This window comes from Protopterus annectens, chromosome 1.part1, assembly GCF_019279795.1.
Source record: "Protopterus annectens isolate FY-2018-M chromosome 1.part1, PAN1.0, whole genome shotgun sequence".
In the NCBI taxonomy this organism is placed as follows: domain Eukaryota; kingdom Metazoa; phylum Chordata; order Ceratodontiformes; family Protopteridae; genus Protopterus; species Protopterus annectens.
In genome coordinates, this window is record NC_056726.1 from 1680735538 (window position 1) to 1680755015 (window position 19478).

Below are 19478 nucleotides of genomic sequence, written 5' to 3' on the forward strand. Positions count from 1 at the left end.
CCGGGCCTGTGGAAAATACGGCCCAGACCGCAGAATCCTTTATAAATGCATTCTATGAACACCTTCAGGAATGCATGGATCATGCAATCCCAAATAAAACCAAGACCCAATCCTCCAAAGGCCGACATCCTGTCTGGTGGACCACAGCCATAAACAAACTATACAATAGGAGGAGGAAGCTACTACATGATAGAGCAAAATCCCAAAAAGGGAAGGCATCTCTGATCAGTATTAGCAAAAAAAAAAGGGCAGTCATAAAATCTTCTAAGGCCAGCTTCGAGAGAAAAATTGCACAGGACACTAAGGATAATCACAAGGCTTTCTTTAGTTATGTTAGGAACCTGGGTGGGAATTCCCAGATATGCTCAGAATTAGTCCAAAATGACAAAATACACAGAACACGCAGACATTGCCAACATCCTAGCTGACAGGTTCAGCGCAAACTTCTCCCCCCCCCCCCACACACACCAAAAGGGCAAATATCTATCCCAGCAGAGTGCTGCCCCCCTGACATCTCAGATGCTCAGGTAAGAGCCGCCCTTTCCAAAGCAAAAAACACAGCATCAATGGGACCCGACGATGTCCCGGGCTTCGTCCTACATGAACTCCAAGAAGAGCTAAACCCAAACATAAAACTACTGTTCAATCTCAGCCTTACTACAGGATATGTACCCAAAGAGTGGCGTACAGCAACAGTGGTCCCTCTCCACAAAGGTGGTGCCTCAACGGACCCTGGAAACTATCGCCCCATAAGCCTGACTAGCTTGGTCTGCAAAGCTATGAAAAGGATCATCATGGACCTCATAAATAAAGATATTGGGGACCTACAGACACTGGATCCTACCCAGTTCGGCTTTAAGGGCAGATCCTGCCTCTTAAACCTGGTTGACTTCTTTGAAACAGTCACCAAGGCCATTGATGAAGGGAAGGTGGTCCACACAGCCTACCTGGACCTCGCAAAAGCCTTCGATACAATACCCCACTCGGGCATTATAGTTAAGCTCACCAGCTTATATATAAACCCCTATGGCACTAGATGGGTTGCAAACTGGCTCAAGGACAGAACCCACATGGTTAGAATTGCTGGAGCCATGTCAGACTCCAAACTAGTTACAAGTGGCGTCCCACAAGGCTCAGTCCTGGGACCTCTTTTGTTCGGTATATATTTCTCGGAGGTACAGGCCAACACAGAAGGACTGTGGCTGACCAAGTTCGCAGATGACTGCAAAATGGGTGCCATAATCGACTCTCCAGCCGACACAAGCATCCTCCAAAAGGGCCTCATAGAAACAGACAACTGGTGCCAGAGCCATGGCCTCAAGCTAAACGCCAAAAAGTGTATAGTCATCCCCTTTGGCAAATACAAAGTGCCCACAAATTACCACATAGGTGGTAATCCATTAAGTATAGAAGAAGTAATTAGGGACCTGGGGACCCAAGTTGATAGCAATCTCTCATTTGACAACCACGCGGCCAAAGTGGTTAGAAAAACATTTTATATAGCCCACCTCATCATGAAGGGATTCACATCTAGATTAGGGGAGGTCATCGTGTCTCTTTACTCATCCCTCATCAGGCCCATAATCGAGTACAATGCCCCTTTTGGGATGTACCTTACCAAACACCTGCAGCAACTGGAAAGACCCCAAAAGTACCTCACCAAGAGGATCAAAGGGCTCAAACAGATGCCATATGCTGCCCGGTTTACTCAGTGGCATACCGCCTGCTCAGAGGCGACCTGTGCCTGACATATGTCCAACCCGGAATTAAGGGACATGCTGCACCTCAAAAAATCCAAATCCCATCGAGCTACACGCTCAAGAGACTTGAACCACAGCACTGAAATAAATAGGACATGCTGGAGGGACAGATTCATAACCCAGAGGCTCCCTTCACTCTGTAATAAAATCCCAGTCCAGGTTAGGCAGAGTCCCTCATTGACTCTCTTCAAGAGGAATCTTGATGATTGGATGGGAGATCATAGGTTTACCCCGGGTATCACTTCTGTGTCACTGTTAGACAGAGGCACAGTATACTAACCTCGAAAAAGGGCATAGCAAAATAAATTTAAAATGGGTGGCGAAAGCCAAGCATACTTTGGCTAGGCTTATAAATGCCCTAGGGCAGATACTCTAGTTATGAACCTATGACAGAACCCACACTGTGAAGATAGCAGACTCTAAATCCGACTTTTGTTCAGTGACAAGTGGAGTACCACAGGGTTCAGTCCTGGGTCCTCTCCTGTTTGGTATCTACTTCTCTGAAGTACAGGCTAACACAGAAGGTCTTTGGCTAATGAAGTTCGCAGATGACTGCAAACTAGTAGCCATAATTGAAACTCCTAACGATGTGGACATCCTACAAAAGGGCCTCACTGAGACAGATGCCTGGTGTCAAAGACATGGCCTCAAGCTCAATGCCCAAAAGTGCATTGTCATCCCTTTTGGTAAAAACTCTGTACGCATGAACTACCACATAGGCGGTAGTCTCCTTAACACTGAAAGTGTAATAAGAGACCTTGGGACACAGGTGGACAGTAGTCTCTCCTTTGATAATCACATCACCATGGTAGTCAGGAAATCCTTCTATGTGGCGCACCTCATCACAAAAGGTTTCTCATCCAGGAAGAAAGAGGTCATTGTTCCCCTGTACTCGTCACTCATTAGACCCATTATAGAATACCGTGCCCTTTTTGGTATGTACCTCACAAGACATCTAAATTAACTGGAAAGGCTACAGAAATACCTCACAAAGAGGATTACTCGCCTCAAACAGATGCCCTACGCAGACAGTCTCAAACTCCATCTTTACTCCATCGCATATCGCCTGCTCAGAGACAATCTCTGCCTAACATACAAAGCTATGTCAAACCCAGAGCTCTTGGACATGCTACACTTAAAGAAATCCCAATCCCTCCGAGCTACATCCTCTAGGGACCTAAACCTTGTCAGAACAATAAACAGAACATGCTAGAGGGATAGATTCCTGTCCCAGAGACTTCCCATACTCTGGAACAAACTACCTATCTATATCAAAGCTCCTCAATAGCACTCTTCAAGAAAAATCTTGATGATTGGATGGAAGATAGGAAATTCACCCCAGGGATCACTTCTGTGGCTCTTCTCAACAGGAGCACAGGAAAATTTTCTAGGGTGGCGAAAGCCAGGGTACCTTTTTGGCTAGGCGTATATAGGCCCTAGGGCCAATAGCCTAGTATCTACCTATGAATCACTAATGTTGACTAGTCATTGTCAAATTGTATAGTATTTTCTTTAATTTTAAGTGGATAATTAGTCCATGCAGCTTTCCAGACCAAATCCTTATCTTGATTTGAGGAAAATCTTAACACCACTGATTTTTCTGAAGCTGTTTTTATGATGATTTATAAAGTGGCCTAAGTTCCCTTTCAATGCCAAAGGAAAAAGCTTCATACAGGATCAAAGTTTTAGGCAGCCATCTTTTAAAGAAATTAATCATACTGTCTCCTTTTTCAGGAATATCTTAAATCTTGATGTTATTCCTTCTGGATCTGTTCTCTTAAGTTTTCTATTTGGTCTCCGAATAAGTTGTTTTGTTTCACAAGAAATTCCGTGTTCTCATTTTCAAAGTAATCTTCTGTCAAAATCAGACATTGCCTCTTCTGTACTCAAGATATGTGCTGATCGTTTGAGAATCACTCAGCACTTCAGCCTTTTTTTTTTTCTTTTTTTACATTCTTTAAAATTGTCCATTTTGCTTCCTAATTTATCTATCTTTACAGGTAACTCACTGGTGTAATAGTATAGCCTGTATGTCTTTTTTCATAATACTGTCCTGTACACTGGGCTTGCAGTGGTTCATTCTGAGACCATTCTTTCTAAAAGCAATTAAGAGTTTGAAACTTATTTTTTGTAGTAAACCTTTCAGCAGATGTTTAACTATAAATCCATCAAGTTTTGAAACATTCTGTTGGAGTTTTTTAGTAAAAAAAAAAAAAAACCTGTCAGAGATGTTAAAATGAAGCACAGCTAAAAGAACAATGCTGTTAACTGCTCACCACCTTGGCCATGCCCCTTTTCCATCAACCCTTTTCATTTTGAATTATAACCTTCTGCTTGTGTTTTTTATTTATATATATATATATATATATATATTTATATATATATATATATATATATATATATTTATATATATATATATATATATATGGCTTAAAATGTAGTACTTAAATATCACTTCATATCAGGTAATCTTAAAGCAGCTTTTTATATTGAAAGGATCAACTTATCCCACTTAACTGTTACCTTCTTCCCCTCCCAGATACATTCATTCAGCTCATTATTAATTATTGTGCACAAATTTTCCACTGGCAGATAAAAATATGCCTGATCCATATATAAAATTAAAGGTACTCAAACATTTTCATCACTTGTATCTTGCTTACCCATACCCATGAACAAGATCTTTTTTCTCACTTTTTTTTTTGTATTGTCTTTATTTTCTTCCCACATATCCTTTGCTGGCATAACAGAGACCTTTTTATTCCATACTCGTAATACTTGCACCCTTATAAATATTGGTAAATATAAGTATGGATATTGCTGAACCAAATCATGCTTAGCCTTTGTTTTATCTTTGATTTTATATCCTGAAAACATTTGAAACTGTCTCACAATATTCCACAGCACTAAAATGTCATCTTTTGGATTTATTAGGTTCAAAATTTCATTTGTAAATAAAGCCAACTTTTCTTGATTACCATGCCAATTATATCATTGCATTTTTGAGTACCTTAGTTTCTTATCCAGTGGCTCTAAATATAAAGCAAATAACAGAGGAAAGAGGACATCCCTCCCTGGTTCTTCTGCTCAAACAACCTGTCAGAGAGAAATTATCCCACTTCAGTTCTTGCCTCCAATCCATCATGTATCCTCCTAATTAGTCTTATTGTTGTATCACAGAATTCAGATGTTTTCATTGCCCTACTTCTAAAATCGCAGCTTACTGTATTGAATGCTTTCCCTGCATCAAGACCCATTAACAACTGTAGTATTTTCTTGCATTATGCTTCCTTCTGGATCACCACTGTTCTGTTAATGTTGTCCACAAAACCATATTGATCCATATCTGTCAATTTTCCCAATACCTTTGTCGTTCCTTTAGCTGATATAGACATAAACACTAAATAATCATGGTTTAAAATTGAAATGGGTCTGAATGAAGCTGGGTGTGATTGGTCTTTTTCCATCATTAGGTAGTACAGCCACCATAGCTTCTTCTAGGAAGTCGATGCTTCCTGCCCTTTCAAAACAAGTCTTACAGATCTTTATCAGTATCTTACCTCCTAATTCCCAAACCTCCTCAAAAATACCATCCATTTCTGGAGACTTTTCTGAAGATTGTGCATCTTTTTTTCTTATCACCTCCTATCTTAATTGTTGAGATTCATCTACTTGTACCTTGGTATAATTGTCTTCCATTTGTGCTCTTTCTTTATTTCCACATTTGTCTACTTTATATTAATTTTTATAAAATTTCTGAAATATGTCTGTCTACAGGATTACTGGCTATTTTGAACTCTGCATTTCTGCCTGTTCTGTTTCTCTGAGATTCCTCTTATTCTGTAATACTTTAACCTTTGTCAGCCCCTGTACGTAATTCCTTTTACTACTCAATCACATCTTTTTCTTTTATTTCAACAATATGTTTAAACTCCATTTTATCCCACTCACTAGCTATAACTTTTGGAGATAGTTATATATTCTCTAATAATGTGAATACTTTTCACTACTCGTTCCTTAAATTCCACTTTTTAACAGGTAGGTAGAAAAGTGCCAGTGTCTCATTTTTACTTCATTACCCTGCATTTTTATCTTGGTTTTTATCGTTGCATGGTCTGAAATATTTATTGGATATGTCTCAGCTTCCAATTAAATGCTCAAGTTCCTGTGAAATATAATTTCTATCTAGTCTAGCCCAGTTATTATACCTTGGCAAATATGTAAATTTTGTCAGAGTTCCGACTACTGAATTTACATCTTCTATACAAAACATTTTAATACATTTTTATAGAACTGCACCTTCCTGTGATATATACATATAAATGCATCCTCATTATTGCATATCAAGTTCCAGTCCCCACCTTTAACTCATTACAGCCAAGTGTGCCTCCAGGCATGTCTGCAGTTACCTCCTACTGTGCCTCTAGTTAACAAATATTGCTTATTTCTGTTTGTATTAATAATTCCCAAATCATGCTACATACAAGGTATTAAGAATATTTTATCTTGAAGCAGACATGATGGCAAACAGTTGTATTGATATTTGACCTGTGTCAAGGAGTATTTGTTAGAACTGCACAGTGATAATTTCATTTTTAAAGGCTCAAGCAACACACACTGGGAGTTAAAGGTGCATACTCAAACAAGTAGGAACAACAGGAACCAACCAGAAAAAAAACGACGAGCACAATATCCACCAAAAAAATTTAATAAAAACTGAAATCACTCTGACGTCTTGGCCAAAGCCTTCAAGGAGAATAAAATACTTTCAGTAACAGAGCAATATATATACATACTCAAACAAGCTCTACTGAAAGGAATGAGTTAAGTAATATTTCCCGCTGAAAGTTGATAATTTCTGCCAACATTTTTTTAAGCTGTCTAACAGCAGTATTTGGTGGAATGTAAATACATGCCAGCATAATCCTCCTCTCTTGCCAGTAGCCCCTAACTACCACTAATCTACTGTTGTCTTATTTTCCCTTCTATCACTATTGGAGCCCATGTAGCAATTAGTATAATTACTCCTCTTTTCATTCATCCCTGATATTCTGCTGAATATCCGTCCTGAAGTCCTTTATTAAATTCATGTGTTCATTTCTTTCCAAATATGTCTTGTGCAACATTGCTATTTACTGCTTTCCTTTTTGTCTGTATATGTAAAGCCATTTACGTTCCAAGATAATATAGATAGTGTAACCACTATGATAAAAAAGTTTTTGTCTCCACGTTTTAATATGTCAGTTTTTTAAATGTGTTTCCTACATGTGTTGGTGTGCACATGCTTTTGTTTACCAGGCTGATCTTTTATACAGTTTCTTTTCATCACTGTTTGAACCTGTCACATTTCCTAAGACTTTTTGTTTTAATGAAAACTCTTAAACATATACATTTTCAAAACACCCCCATTCCCTGTTAACATAGAACAAACACACAAAACTATGTATATCTTCAAAAAATGAAATGTAATTCTTCATATAGTAATACTGCACCAACCAGCATTACCTAGCCTCAAGTTAAGGTTACACATGCTAGAGTGCATACTACATCCAGATTTCCAACTTACATTGATTGTTGTCTGGCTTTTCTCATCTCTCTCCTCCTCCCAGATGTGAAAAACAGCGTATATTATTTCAGAAAGCATTAACGTTTAGCCCTAAGAAAAAGTGCACTCTCTAAATAAAGCTATAGTATTTAAAACTGCTTTACTGTATATAATATGCAGCAGAATATTTTATACAAATACTAAGAACATTTTTTATACTTGGTTACTTTTTCCCCCTTTTAGTGTCCTCCTACACATTAATGACATGAAGTAGGGGGGTATATGGGTATAAGCAATAAATTGGAATAGTCTAAAACACTTCCTCTAGATAATGCAGTCGCCCATTTCAACACTACCTTCTTAAACCTCCTAGACCATCACGCTCCACTAAGAACAAAAACCAAAACTGCCCCCTTGCTTACCAAAGATACACTTACTACAGTGCGACACAGAGACAAACTCTGGACACACTACCAGAAAAATAAGACCCCCCCTCCTCTACAATGAATACAAAACACTCTGAAATAAAGTAAAAAAGATGATCACCACTGACCGACAAAATTACTTCTCCTTACTCCAAAACAGCAATAAAACTAACCCTCAGAATTTCTGGAAAGGCATCTCCACTCTCCTAAATCCCAGTAAACCAGTCACCCCCACCCCAAACGCTCTTGCTATAGACCTGGCTACTCAATTTAACTCTTTCTTCATTGATTTTATTTCCAAATTAACCTCATCCTTCTCTAACATCTCCACTCCCTCCAAATTACCCCCACCCTCATCCACTCACATTCCACCACCATCCACTAGTTCACCCCCTCTCCCATCTTCTCATTCTGCACCCTCCACCTCCTATCCCACTCTCCCTCCCACCTCTCAATATCCTTTCTTCCTACTCCTCACTTTTCTCTCTAAAACCCATACCCACCTCTACCATAAAAAAACTTCTAAAACTGAAACCATGTTCAAATGCTCCTGACAATATTCCTTCACAATTCCTCAGCATAGCTGCCGAAGCAATTGCCTACCCCATTAGTATTTTAATAAACCGTTCTATCCAATAAGGCACAGCTCCCCAAATTTGGAAAAAGGCCTTTATCATACCCTTACATAAAGGAGGCAATAATAACAATGTCACTAATTTTCGTCCCATAGCTATCCTGTCTCCCATCTCTAAACTCCTTGAAAAGTGTATCCAACTACAACTCCTACCTTACCTCATTGATAAGGACCTATTAACTCCCACACAACATGGTTTCAGACCAGGCCACAGTACTATGACAGCCCTCCTCTCCTTCCTGGAAACTGGAAACAAAGCCCGAGACTCTGGTCATATTGTTTCTACCCTTCTACTGGATCTCTCTAAGGCCTTTGATACTATCTCCCACAGTCTTCTTATAGCTAAACTCTCTAAGCTTAACCTGTCTCTCTCTTCTCTGAACTGGTTCTCCAGCTACTTATCCAACAGATATCAAGCAGTAAAATGGAAAAAGGCCACCTCCTCATTCCTTAATACACCAACTGGTGTTCCACAAGGTTCCATATTAGGTCCCCTCCTCTTTAACATATTTATTAATGACTTTCGTAACTCTATCCCATTCTCTAACATCATCCAATATGCAGACAACTCAACTATTATTTGCTCTGCCACTTCTGTCCCTTTACTTCTAAAGCTAACTCAAGATGCTTTTTCAACCACTGAACAATAGATGAAAAATAGTCATTTAGCACTCAACGCTTCTAAAACCAAATTAATGGTATTTACTCCCTCTAAAGTCACCCCTTTCAACAAAACACATTTTGTATCACTAGTCATAACAGCACAACTCTGGAACTGGTATCAGAGACAAAGCTACTTGGCGTGCTAATTGACAATCAGCTTAAATTTAATTCCCACATACAACTAAATATCAAATAAAACCCATCAAAAACTAGGTATGCTCTATCGACAAAACCATTATCTTACACCCACCACTAAACTCACCCTCTCTACATCCTTTCTCATACCCTCCCTTCTCTATGGAGCTCCACTCCTAACTAATCTACAATCCTCTCTGAAAACTCAACTCTCATGTTACAACAAAATTGCCAAGTTCGCTACTAGCCATAAGTCCTCCACTCACCATTGTTCCTCTCTCCATAAACTAAACTGGCTAGAACTACCTAATCACCTTATCTATATTCAACTCACCTTAGCACACAAGCTCATTCTCAACCCCTCACTCTGTCCCTCCCTCTCCTCTGCCTTTAAAATGCATCTACCTGATAGAGTACTACGATCCAATAACTAAAATCTTCTAGAAATATATAAACCAGCTCGCCCCCCCCAGGCAAACACCTTCTATCCTTTAGTCTAGCACGACTCTGGAACTCCCTACCACCACACATTCATGCTACCCCTACTTACTCTATCTTCAAGAAAACTCTTCACTCATACCTAGTATCCCAGTGGGAATGCTGCAGCTGCCACCCCACATAACTCACACTGCAAATTTTCTTTTTCTCCCCTTTTTCATTAACATTGCTCCTTCTAACTTCTCCTCAAACTCATAAACTGTTGTTATTTACTTGCAAACTAGATATTATTCTAGTCTACACCTCTTACTTAAACTTTCTATATGTTAATGTTCCTGTATATATCTTGTAATCATTCCTTAAAATTCTGCACTACCTGTTCATTTATCTAAAACCTATTCTGTTTGCAATGTTTGTTCTTGTCTAATCTAATTGTATATTTTCAATCTGTCATATTGTTATATTAATTGGTCTGCGCTATATTACAACACATGTAAACTTATTATCTACATAATTTTGTAACCTTGATTGTTTACAGAGCTTTTCTCCCCAGGACTCCATTGAAAACGGGTTCACTTTGGCCCAATGGATTATCCTGGTAAACCAACTGCAAAATAAATAAATACATATGGATAAACTTTTATTTTCTCTGTAGCCCGTTCTGCATTAAAAATATATTTGATCCAACAAGAAAAATATTCTGAAGACAGCTGGAATCTCATCGCTGCCTGTCTGCATTCACACATGGCTGGGATAATTTTTTTCTCTTCTGTCTCATTTGCAGTGAATAATCATTTTCCACAAACACTGTCTACAATTTTAATACCATTCCCCTTCTGCCATAGTTTTGTCAGGATCTGCTCTTTATGCCAGTATGATTGCATCTTTACTAATACAGGTGTTGGTTGCTTTCTCATGGCCAGATTTGGAGCATACATCTGATGTGCCTTTTTAATTGAAATGTCCTGCTGTGGAATACCTGTCTAGTTGCTTATTTGTGCTTTCAAAAAATGAATAGTTTGTTCCTTCCAGTTTCTGTGATGCAGCAGAAAATCTCAGGTTTTCTCTGAGCACACTGTCTTCTAACTCTCCCATTTTTTGGAACATTTCTTCTTGAAAATGTAATAAGCCAGCTTTTTCTTCATTGCAACCTCTGATATTTGCAGTTTATCAGTTCGTCTGAAGAGCTAGTTAAAGATTCTCTTTTTTACAGCCTTTTATTACTTGAGTTGATATAATTCAAGGTTTAATTTATTTTAATCACATCTGAGTACATTTGATTTTATTTCTTCCTCTAAGTTACTGGAAGTCATCTCTCGTACCAACAGTGAAGCTTGAACTGCTTTTTCTTGCTAAAGAATTCATCACAGCCAATGTTTTCTCTTAATCTGTTCTGGTTGATTTTCTTTCAGCTAGCATGCAAGTAGTGTTCTTACTAGCCAGTATCTGAATTTTACTTAAGCTGACAGTATCACTGCTTCTTGTTTCTCAGTTTCTTTACTGACACTGGGAGAGTTGAAATTAAGCTGGTGTTCAGTCTGCAGCCATCATGGAAGTCCCATTTCTGAAAGAGTTTTGGTGTAAAAGTTTTTTTAAGTACATTTTTCTACATTTTCTGTATGTCTGTGTGTCAGGAGCAGGATATTGTGCTTTTGGGGGGCTTGTCACTGGTTTACTTACCTCAGAGCCGCTTGTTCTCAGCTTAACATTTTCTATCTACTTTGAGGTATTATTCTCAGCTTAACCTATTAGAGCATTGTGCTGTCTCTGTAGTTTTACCTTTCCCTGTCCGCAAGATGGAGAAAGTTGTCAGGGAGTCTTTGGGTGTCATGCTGCCTCCTGATGTGCCTCAGCCACTGATGAGTGACTGCTATGGCCATTCCTGGTTCCACAGACTGCTTATCCCCTTCCCCCATTCCTCTGGTGTTGCACCTACAACCACCAAATAACAGGGGATAACCAAGTCCTATATAGCTGTAGGGTTGCCTATGACAGGCAAAGGAGAACCTCTCGTCATTCTCAGGGGAAGTGGCATGTGTAGGTCCTTCATTGAGTCAGGATAGGGATCCTAATCGTGGAACGAGCATGCCTTCCCAAGGAAATGTCTTTTTCCAGTTTATTTCCCAGAAGTAGTGAACATAGTGAGAAAATCTTACCTTTGCCTGTTTTTCTGTAAACAGGGAAATTTTGTTGGAATTTGCTATGGAATTTATTTCTGCCTTTGCCTACTTCTTCAGGAAAGAGTTGGTTCTGTTTCTGATTTTGATTTTCAGTCAAAAGATTGTGCACTACATGGGGACGGTTGTACTTCAGGAATTTCTTTTTAATCTGAAAATTCCGATTCTGAGGAAAGTATCATTTCCGATTTCCCTGTTGAAGATTTATCTTTTTCCATGTCTTTATCAAAGAGGAAAGAGATAGTAGGAGCAGAAAGAAAGAAATCCCTATAGCTCAGAAATTGTATTACTGTTGCAGTTGTATATGCCTCTCAAGCTTCTGTGCCCTGCCCTCCCCTCAGTTTTGCCTGTTTTATAGAATTTTTTTCTCACTGCTCCTAGTTTACCTGAACGTTAACGAAGGGGTGGATTATTGGCATAAGGGCTAAGGTGTTTACCTTACAAACACAAAGTGCAGGGTTTCTCACAGGAGGTAATTGGCTAGACTTAAAATAGCCCACAAGGGCAGTTAGCTTAGTACTACTCTGTAAAGATCCTGCCTCCAGGACATGTCAGACTCATATATACATGTTTTCTAACCCTAAAACAGATCCGGTAGTGATTTCCTTACAACTTCTGCTAATTGGATTGTTGCTACTAACCTCATTCTCCCTGATAGGAAGGGAAAAGGTTTTAAGTTTGGAAATAGCGTATTCTTATGCTATTTCAGCTTTAAGTTTTAAATTATAAAACACATATGTTGGCTATATTAGACCAGACCAGATCCAAAGCCAGCAACTTTCAGACCTTTGAATCTAAGGCTGTTTCATCCTCTTTGCCCTGCTAATTCCTCAGATGTCATTTGTCATTCTTCCAGTCAGACATGATCTCAAGCCTCAGTGATGTTTTGCAGGGAGCTGGTTCTAGTGTACAGATAAGTAACTTCTTGTTTCTTCTAGCTTAGAATGGTATCTGTGTATATTTTTCCTTACTAGAGTATTTTCAACTTTGCAGTGAATATACTTTTTCCCTTAGTTAAGTCTATATGGCATTCTAGGCTTTACATTCCCTTTGGGTGGTAGTGTTTCTGTGGTACTGTTGTAGCTTTTGGATAGTTTGTAGACTTGCACATCTATCTGAGTTTTCTGTGCTTTTGTGGTAGCTTGTTTTGCAGCTGCTGCTGTTGTACTAAATCCCTGGCTGTGTACAACAAGGTGTTAGGCTGTAAGAAGAGCTCCACTTGCAGACACTATTCCCCCACAAGATCCGCATCCTAAGCACATGTGTTGCTTAGGGGCTTCACATCTGGATGAAGACTGTCAATTTTTATTCTATCTTTGGGCCAATTTGCCCACTTGGACTGCAGGTCTAACTTGGTTCTAAAGGCCTTCTCCCAACCACAACAGGGGAATGTCTGTTCACTTTGTGGTTGTGCCTTGCATAAGACAGACACAAACCAAAGGAAAAAAAGGGATAACACAATGACAAAGACAGGCCTAGAGAAAAAGACTCTGAAGTCTCCAGACCCTGCTGGGGCATATTTCCTCACCTTCCACTCCAGGAGTGCTGAAACCAACCCCTACCACCCCTTATCTGGTTTCTCCTTTTCTGATCTGATCTTCGGATTTGTTGGTCCTAGAGCCAACTGCCACCCAGATGATGCCTTTGAAGGAGTCGATAGTCTATTTTATTTATTTATTTTTACATTTGTTAACTGGGCTAGTCTGGGTTTTTAGAAGCCCTTTTTCAGCAGAGACCTGAGGAGAAAAGCTCCCAAAAATAAAGTTTAAGTAAACCAATTGTAAGAACAAAGATAAACACAGTTCACATTTTAAGTATGCATACTTCTGAAGTAATTACATAACATGCAGTAAAGGAATATATAGAATGGATAGAAATACAATACATATATGGAAATGTTCATGTAGTATGGCAAGAAACTAAGCAGAAATATGGTAAGACTAAGGTAAATACATTGCTGGACCAAGATACTAGGCATGAAGTAAGTAAATATACAGATAAAGTTGTGTGAACTTTGGAAGTTAATAAATACATTAAAGAACAGTAATAAGGGATTATGGGAACTGAGTGTCACATGAGCTAACTAGTATAGAATATGATGGAAAAAAATGTGTAGGTAATAGTAAGAGAGAGAGCTAGAAGTGATACAGTTAAGTTAGGTTATCCCTGAATGTTTATTTGGTATTAGTTTAGAGCATATCCAATTTGATAGGAAAAAAGATTTAAGCTGTTTCTTGAAGGAAGTTTTGTCTTTAAGTAGTCTAAGGGCTAAAGGGAGCGTGTTCCAACTTTTTGCAACTGAGTGACAATAAAGTATTTTCCCAACGGTTTTGTTTGGCTTATAAACTTCAAGAAAGTATTGATTAGTAGTACTTAGTAGGCATTGAGGAGTTTAAAGTGTCAGATATTTTGCAAGGGATGGGCAGGATTTAGGATTGTTTAGTATATTGTGGGCTATAAGGAGTTGGGATTGAGGCATTAAGATGGAAAATTCAGGCCAGTGTAAAGCCTTCAATGAGAGGCAGTGATGGGATTTGTAAGGTTGATTTGTAGCAAATCTGGCTACTTTGTTATAGGTGGTTTCTAGTTTGGATATTAGGTTACTCTGTAGATGGGTAAGAATAGGTGAAGCATAGAGTAGGGATGGTAAAAGCAGGGATGGTCTAGCTGCACAACGAAGAAAGTTTTTGTGACGGTAAAGCAAACCTAGTTTTTGGTGTTTTTTTATTGAGCTCTGAATGTGATGGTTGAATTTAAGGTCATCATCAATTATTGCTCCAAGGAGTTTTGTTTGGGTGTCAACAGACATTTTAGTTCCTTTAAGGGATGTTAACGGAAAAATTCTGTTTTGCATGTTCCAGATTTTTAGGTAGGAAAAGTAGTAGCTTAGTTTTACTCGCATTTAGCAGGAGTTGGTTGGATTGTAGCCAGTTTTCAACTGAGAGGACTGAGTTTTGTGTAAAGGATTGAAGGTTTTCTATGTTGTCAGCAGAGTTGATGATGATGGAGTCAAAAGCATACTGAATAAGATTGGATTGGGGGCAGGATGAGAAAAGGTCATTGGTAAATACATTGAAGAAGGAGAGGGCCCAATATTGATCCTTGTGGGACCCCTGTCCTAACTGCTAGAAGGGGGGTAGGAAGAGTTCCATCTAACAGCCTGGTGTCTATTAGTGAGGTAATCGCAGAACCAGGAGGTGGTGGAGTTTGAGAAGCCTAGGTTGGAGAGTTTATGGTGAAGTATGATATGATACAGTGTTGAATGCTTTCGACAGGTCCAGAAAGAGGGCTGATGCTATTTTGCTATTATCCCTGACTTGAGCAATGTTATTAAAGGATACAAGAGCGGTAGCTGTGCTATGTGTGGGGCGGAAGCCATGTTGAGTTGGTGTGAGTAGGTTTTCTTGTAGCAGAAGATTAAGTATTTGCTTATGGATGCACTTTTCCAGTGTTTTGGAGAGAGGAGACAGTATGGCAACTGGTCCGAAATTGGTTGGCTCAGTGGAGTTTCCTCCTTTATGAAGAGGTATTACAAAAAAATTCTTCCAAATTTCAGGGACTTTGTCTTCTTTTATGGATCTATTCATCAGAATAGATATGGGGTAAGCTAGAGATGTAGTTGCATGTTTAAGGAATAATGGAGGAAGGTTATCAGCTGAGGGTGAACCAGGTTTTAGTTTAGTTAAGAGCAATTTGATATATGAGGTGGGAACAGGTGATAGTGAGAATGAGAGTGAGGGTAAGAGAGGTGAATGAAGATGTAGATGGATTGAAAGAGGTGTGGGTGGAGAAGTTAGTTAAGTTTTCAATGGTTTCACTGAAGAACTTAGAGGGTTGCTATTTCCAGAGGAGTCTTGTCTGAATAAGGTGTGGGGTGGGGTAGGAGTACCAGGTGAGAGAAGTTTATTAATAGAATTCCAGAAGTTTTTTAGGATTACAGTAGGGCTTGTTAAGTGAGGATTGGTGATAGTTCATCTGAAGTAGGGAGTTCATTTGTCAGCAACCTGTGGGTCTTGGATCCGATATCGGATTCTAGCCGGCAACTTGTTTCAAGCTAATGGATCCGAGCTCCTATCTCCTCCCCTCACTCATAATCCCCTGCTAACCCTCCATGACCTCAGATCTAGTTTGCCACGCTTGTGGATAGCTGGATTCCTGTGAACACATCTAGTACTTGGCAGTTAAGTTGATATTTTCTGTCAGCTTTCTTATTTTTTCTCAAAAATATTAAGTGTGTAAGTGTTAGGTACCCTTTAGAATAAATTTTTTTCTTTTAAGTAGTTCTCCCTCCCTTCGCTGGTCGCTAGGGTGTGTGTGTTGTTTTTTGGGGCCTGTGTGTGTGTGTTACATTACTTTTCTTTAAGTATGGCTGGGCCCCAAAAGCCATTTTTTTAAAATGTACCGAGTGTGGCCATAAACTCTCCCCGGCTGATGGCCACACTCGGTGCGTTCGGTGCCTTGGGGTTGAACACCTCACCTCAGGCTGTACCATTTGTGCAGCACTCAACCCCAGGGCACTGAAAGAGCAGAGGTCGAAGCTGGTCTTGGCGGGACTTTTACCCCTGGACTCTGCTCCAGCCTCCGCTGCTCCCGTGGCTCCACCACAGGCTGTGGTTGCTGCCATTCCTGCCCCCCTTCCTCCGTCTGGGACTCAAACTCCCGCTAAAGTGTCGGAGGACAGGGAGGCCAGGAGGGAGAAACGGAGGGAGAAGCACCACAAGCGACGGGCCGAGACCTCCGTTTCGGCCCCGCCAGCTAAGCGGGCTTCTCCCTCCACTGCTTCTAGGTCTCCTCCTCCTCTGCTCCGATCCCCTTGTTTCACCCCAGGGCCCGAGGAGGAGGAGGCCCGATCTCCATCGAGGTGGCATTCCAGGCCTGCCTCGGTGACCTCCTCGAGATCGACCTTTAGTATGTCCGATGCAGACTTGGACCGGATGATGCGAAGGTTCATCCAGGCCCAGCTGCAGATGGGAGTGCTCTTGCCTCCCCCCCTTCAGGGGGAGCTCGACATCTTTTTTCCATCCTATTGCTCCTTTTCCGGCCCGCTACCCGGGTTCGGAGCGTTCGGAGCCGAGCAGCGTTGGAGCCGGGGGTGGGTTGGCGCCGACAGTACTTGGTACTTCGGATCCGACCCTGCCCTCGAGCCTGTCTGATCTGACCTCTCGGAGCCATGGCATGAGCTTCGGATCCGAGGGATTCAGTGTGCCTTCGGCTCTGTCCAGGTTGGAGTGCACTGGTCCTTCGGATCCGATGGTCTCGGCGCCGTTTCCGATCCCTTCATCGGATCCGAGTGGGAACCTACTTTCGGATCCAAGAGAGAGTGGTTCCCCTTCGGCTTTCGATGTTGTGGAGAGGGCTCTGTTGAGAGCATCTGGACCCTCGGTCCTTGTCTCGGCTCCTCCCTGCACTCCCTCTCTGCTGGGCCAGGCTTCCATCACCCGGCCAAAGGGACAGCCTGCTTCAATGTCCCAGATGGTTCCGTTGGAACAGGATGTAGCTGGCGAGGCCTCCTCGGACAGCCCCCCCGAGGAAGTGCCCCGCAAGCATAAGTGCAAGAGGAGGCACGTGGACTCACCTGAGTCATTAACTGAGGACACGGACTTGGAGGAAGGGGCAGGCTCCCCAAGATCACCCCCTGAGGATGTCTCCTTTGGAGACATCATGGAGATGCTGAGGATCAGAGGTGGGTGGTCTGCCCCCAAGTCTTCCTCCGACGAGTCCGTGTTTCTGGAGGCATTCGAAGCAGGCCCATCTACCTATTGGGTGTCCCCTCTGGCCGAACCCTTGGTGGACCTCATTACCACCAGGGCGTGGAAGGATCAGGACACCGTGGAGCCAATACCAAAACGCCCGGACAGGATACTTAGCCCCCCCTCAGACCGATCGCACTGAAGTAAGGGCCCCCATGTAGATGCCATGTTGACGGCGGCAGCCACGAAGAGGGAACTGACTCAGGAGAGCCCCTCAGTCCATCCACCGAGCAAGTTGTCCCGCTCGATGGACCGCTTAGGGAAGCGAGGTTTTAGTAAAGCGGCCTTCTCTGTAAGGTCTCTGAACTATATGGCACATGTCATCAGGATGCAGCGGGATCTTATCAAAGAATACGCTGCCTCCCCTCCTGAGTCCATGTCGGCGGATGACAAGCAATTGTACTCCACCCGAATGGCCACTCTGAGATCAATTTCAAATACCTCTATGTGGCTGTTGTCCCACGCCACAGAGGGAGCCACTAGAGCTAGCGGAGCAGGCCTAGTCATGAGACGTCAGGCCTGGCTCCGTCATTGTGACTTTGCGGAGCCTTTTAAAGCGTCTTTTGCGAACGCCCCTTTTGATGGTTCTGCCCTATTTGGCAAAACGGTTCACGAAACACTTGTCCAGAGCGAGAAAGACGGGAAGACGTTGTCTGGTTCCGGAAATCACAACATTCCCAACCCGCTCCGGACAACCAGTCCTTCCGTGGCAGAGGAGGACAGGGAGGACGCCGCCCCAGGGGCAGAGGGGCTCCGAGAAACTTTGAGTCCAGAGAACCTTTCTCTGAACGGCTCACGCAGCAGCCCTGAAGGGTTACCCGGCTGCTCCACTCTGGAGGCAGTCGGGGGGGCGCTTCTTGGAGCACCTAGCGGCATGGGAGTCCATCACGACAGACCGCTGGGTGCTTCGTATTATATCCAGAGGGTACAAAATACCATTACTCCATGTCGCCAAATTCAAGAACCTCCCCGATGTACCACCCGATCAGAGGGAGGCCGCAGCCACAGAAATTCAGCAGCTGCTAAGAAAAAGAGCCATCCAGCCCGTCCCCCAAGACCAGCTCGGATTAGGGTTCTACTCCAGGTTCTTTTTGGTGCCAAAAAAGACGGGGGACTTGAGACCGATCCTAGACCTTTCCCCGCTTGAACCTGTCAGTAACCAAGGAAAAATTCTGAATGGTCACTCTTCAGTCTATTCTCCCCCTTCTAAGGGAGAACAATTGGATGTGCTCTATAGACCTCAAGGATGCGTACTACCACATTCTAATGGGCAGACGATCCAGGAGGTTCCTCCGCTTCTGGCTGGGAGCCAGTCACTACCAGTTCAGGGTCCTTCCCTTTGGCCTCACCACAGCCCCCAGGGTGTTCACCAAGGTATTAGCAGTGATTGCGGCCCACCTGAGACTCCAGGGAATACAGGTCTTTCTGTACCTGGATGACTGGCTCCTGACCGCCCCAACAAGGCATCTACTTTGCTCAGCCAGAGATTTCTTTCTCCGCCTAGCCCCACAGTTAGGCATCACCATCAATGCTGACAAATCCATTCTGGCCCCGACACAAGTCATAGAATTCATAGGAGCCAGAATAGACACCAGAGAGCTACGAGCCTTTCTAACTTCCGAGAGAATCCGGAATTTGCAACTCCATGTGTGGCCTATCCTCCAATCAGAGACTTCACCAGCGGAATTGGTCCTGAGGGCACTAGGCTTCATGGCGGCAGCGATTATGCTTCTTCCTTGCGCCCATCTGAACATGCGGGTACTGCAATGGACACTTTCTAGTGCAATGGTCCTTTCTATCCCTTCCTCTTCTTCACCCCATTGCTATCAGCAAGGTTTGCAGGAGGGCTCTATTATGGTGACTCCTAACTTCGGACCTCCATACGGGCCATCCCTTCTGCACCTCTCCCCCTCTCGCCACGGTGACCACGGAAGCCTCCCACCTCGGGTGG

At 42.1% G+C, this 19478-nt stretch overlaps 1 protein-coding gene across 1 annotated transcript in view; it reads left to right on the top strand.

Moving 5' to 3' along the window:
- The window catches only part of CEP85 (centrosomal protein 85), a 2011196-nt gene that overhangs the window by 855975 nt on the left and 1135743 nt on the right, over positions 1-19478 (top strand). The gene's annotated exons all lie outside the window — the stretch shown is intronic.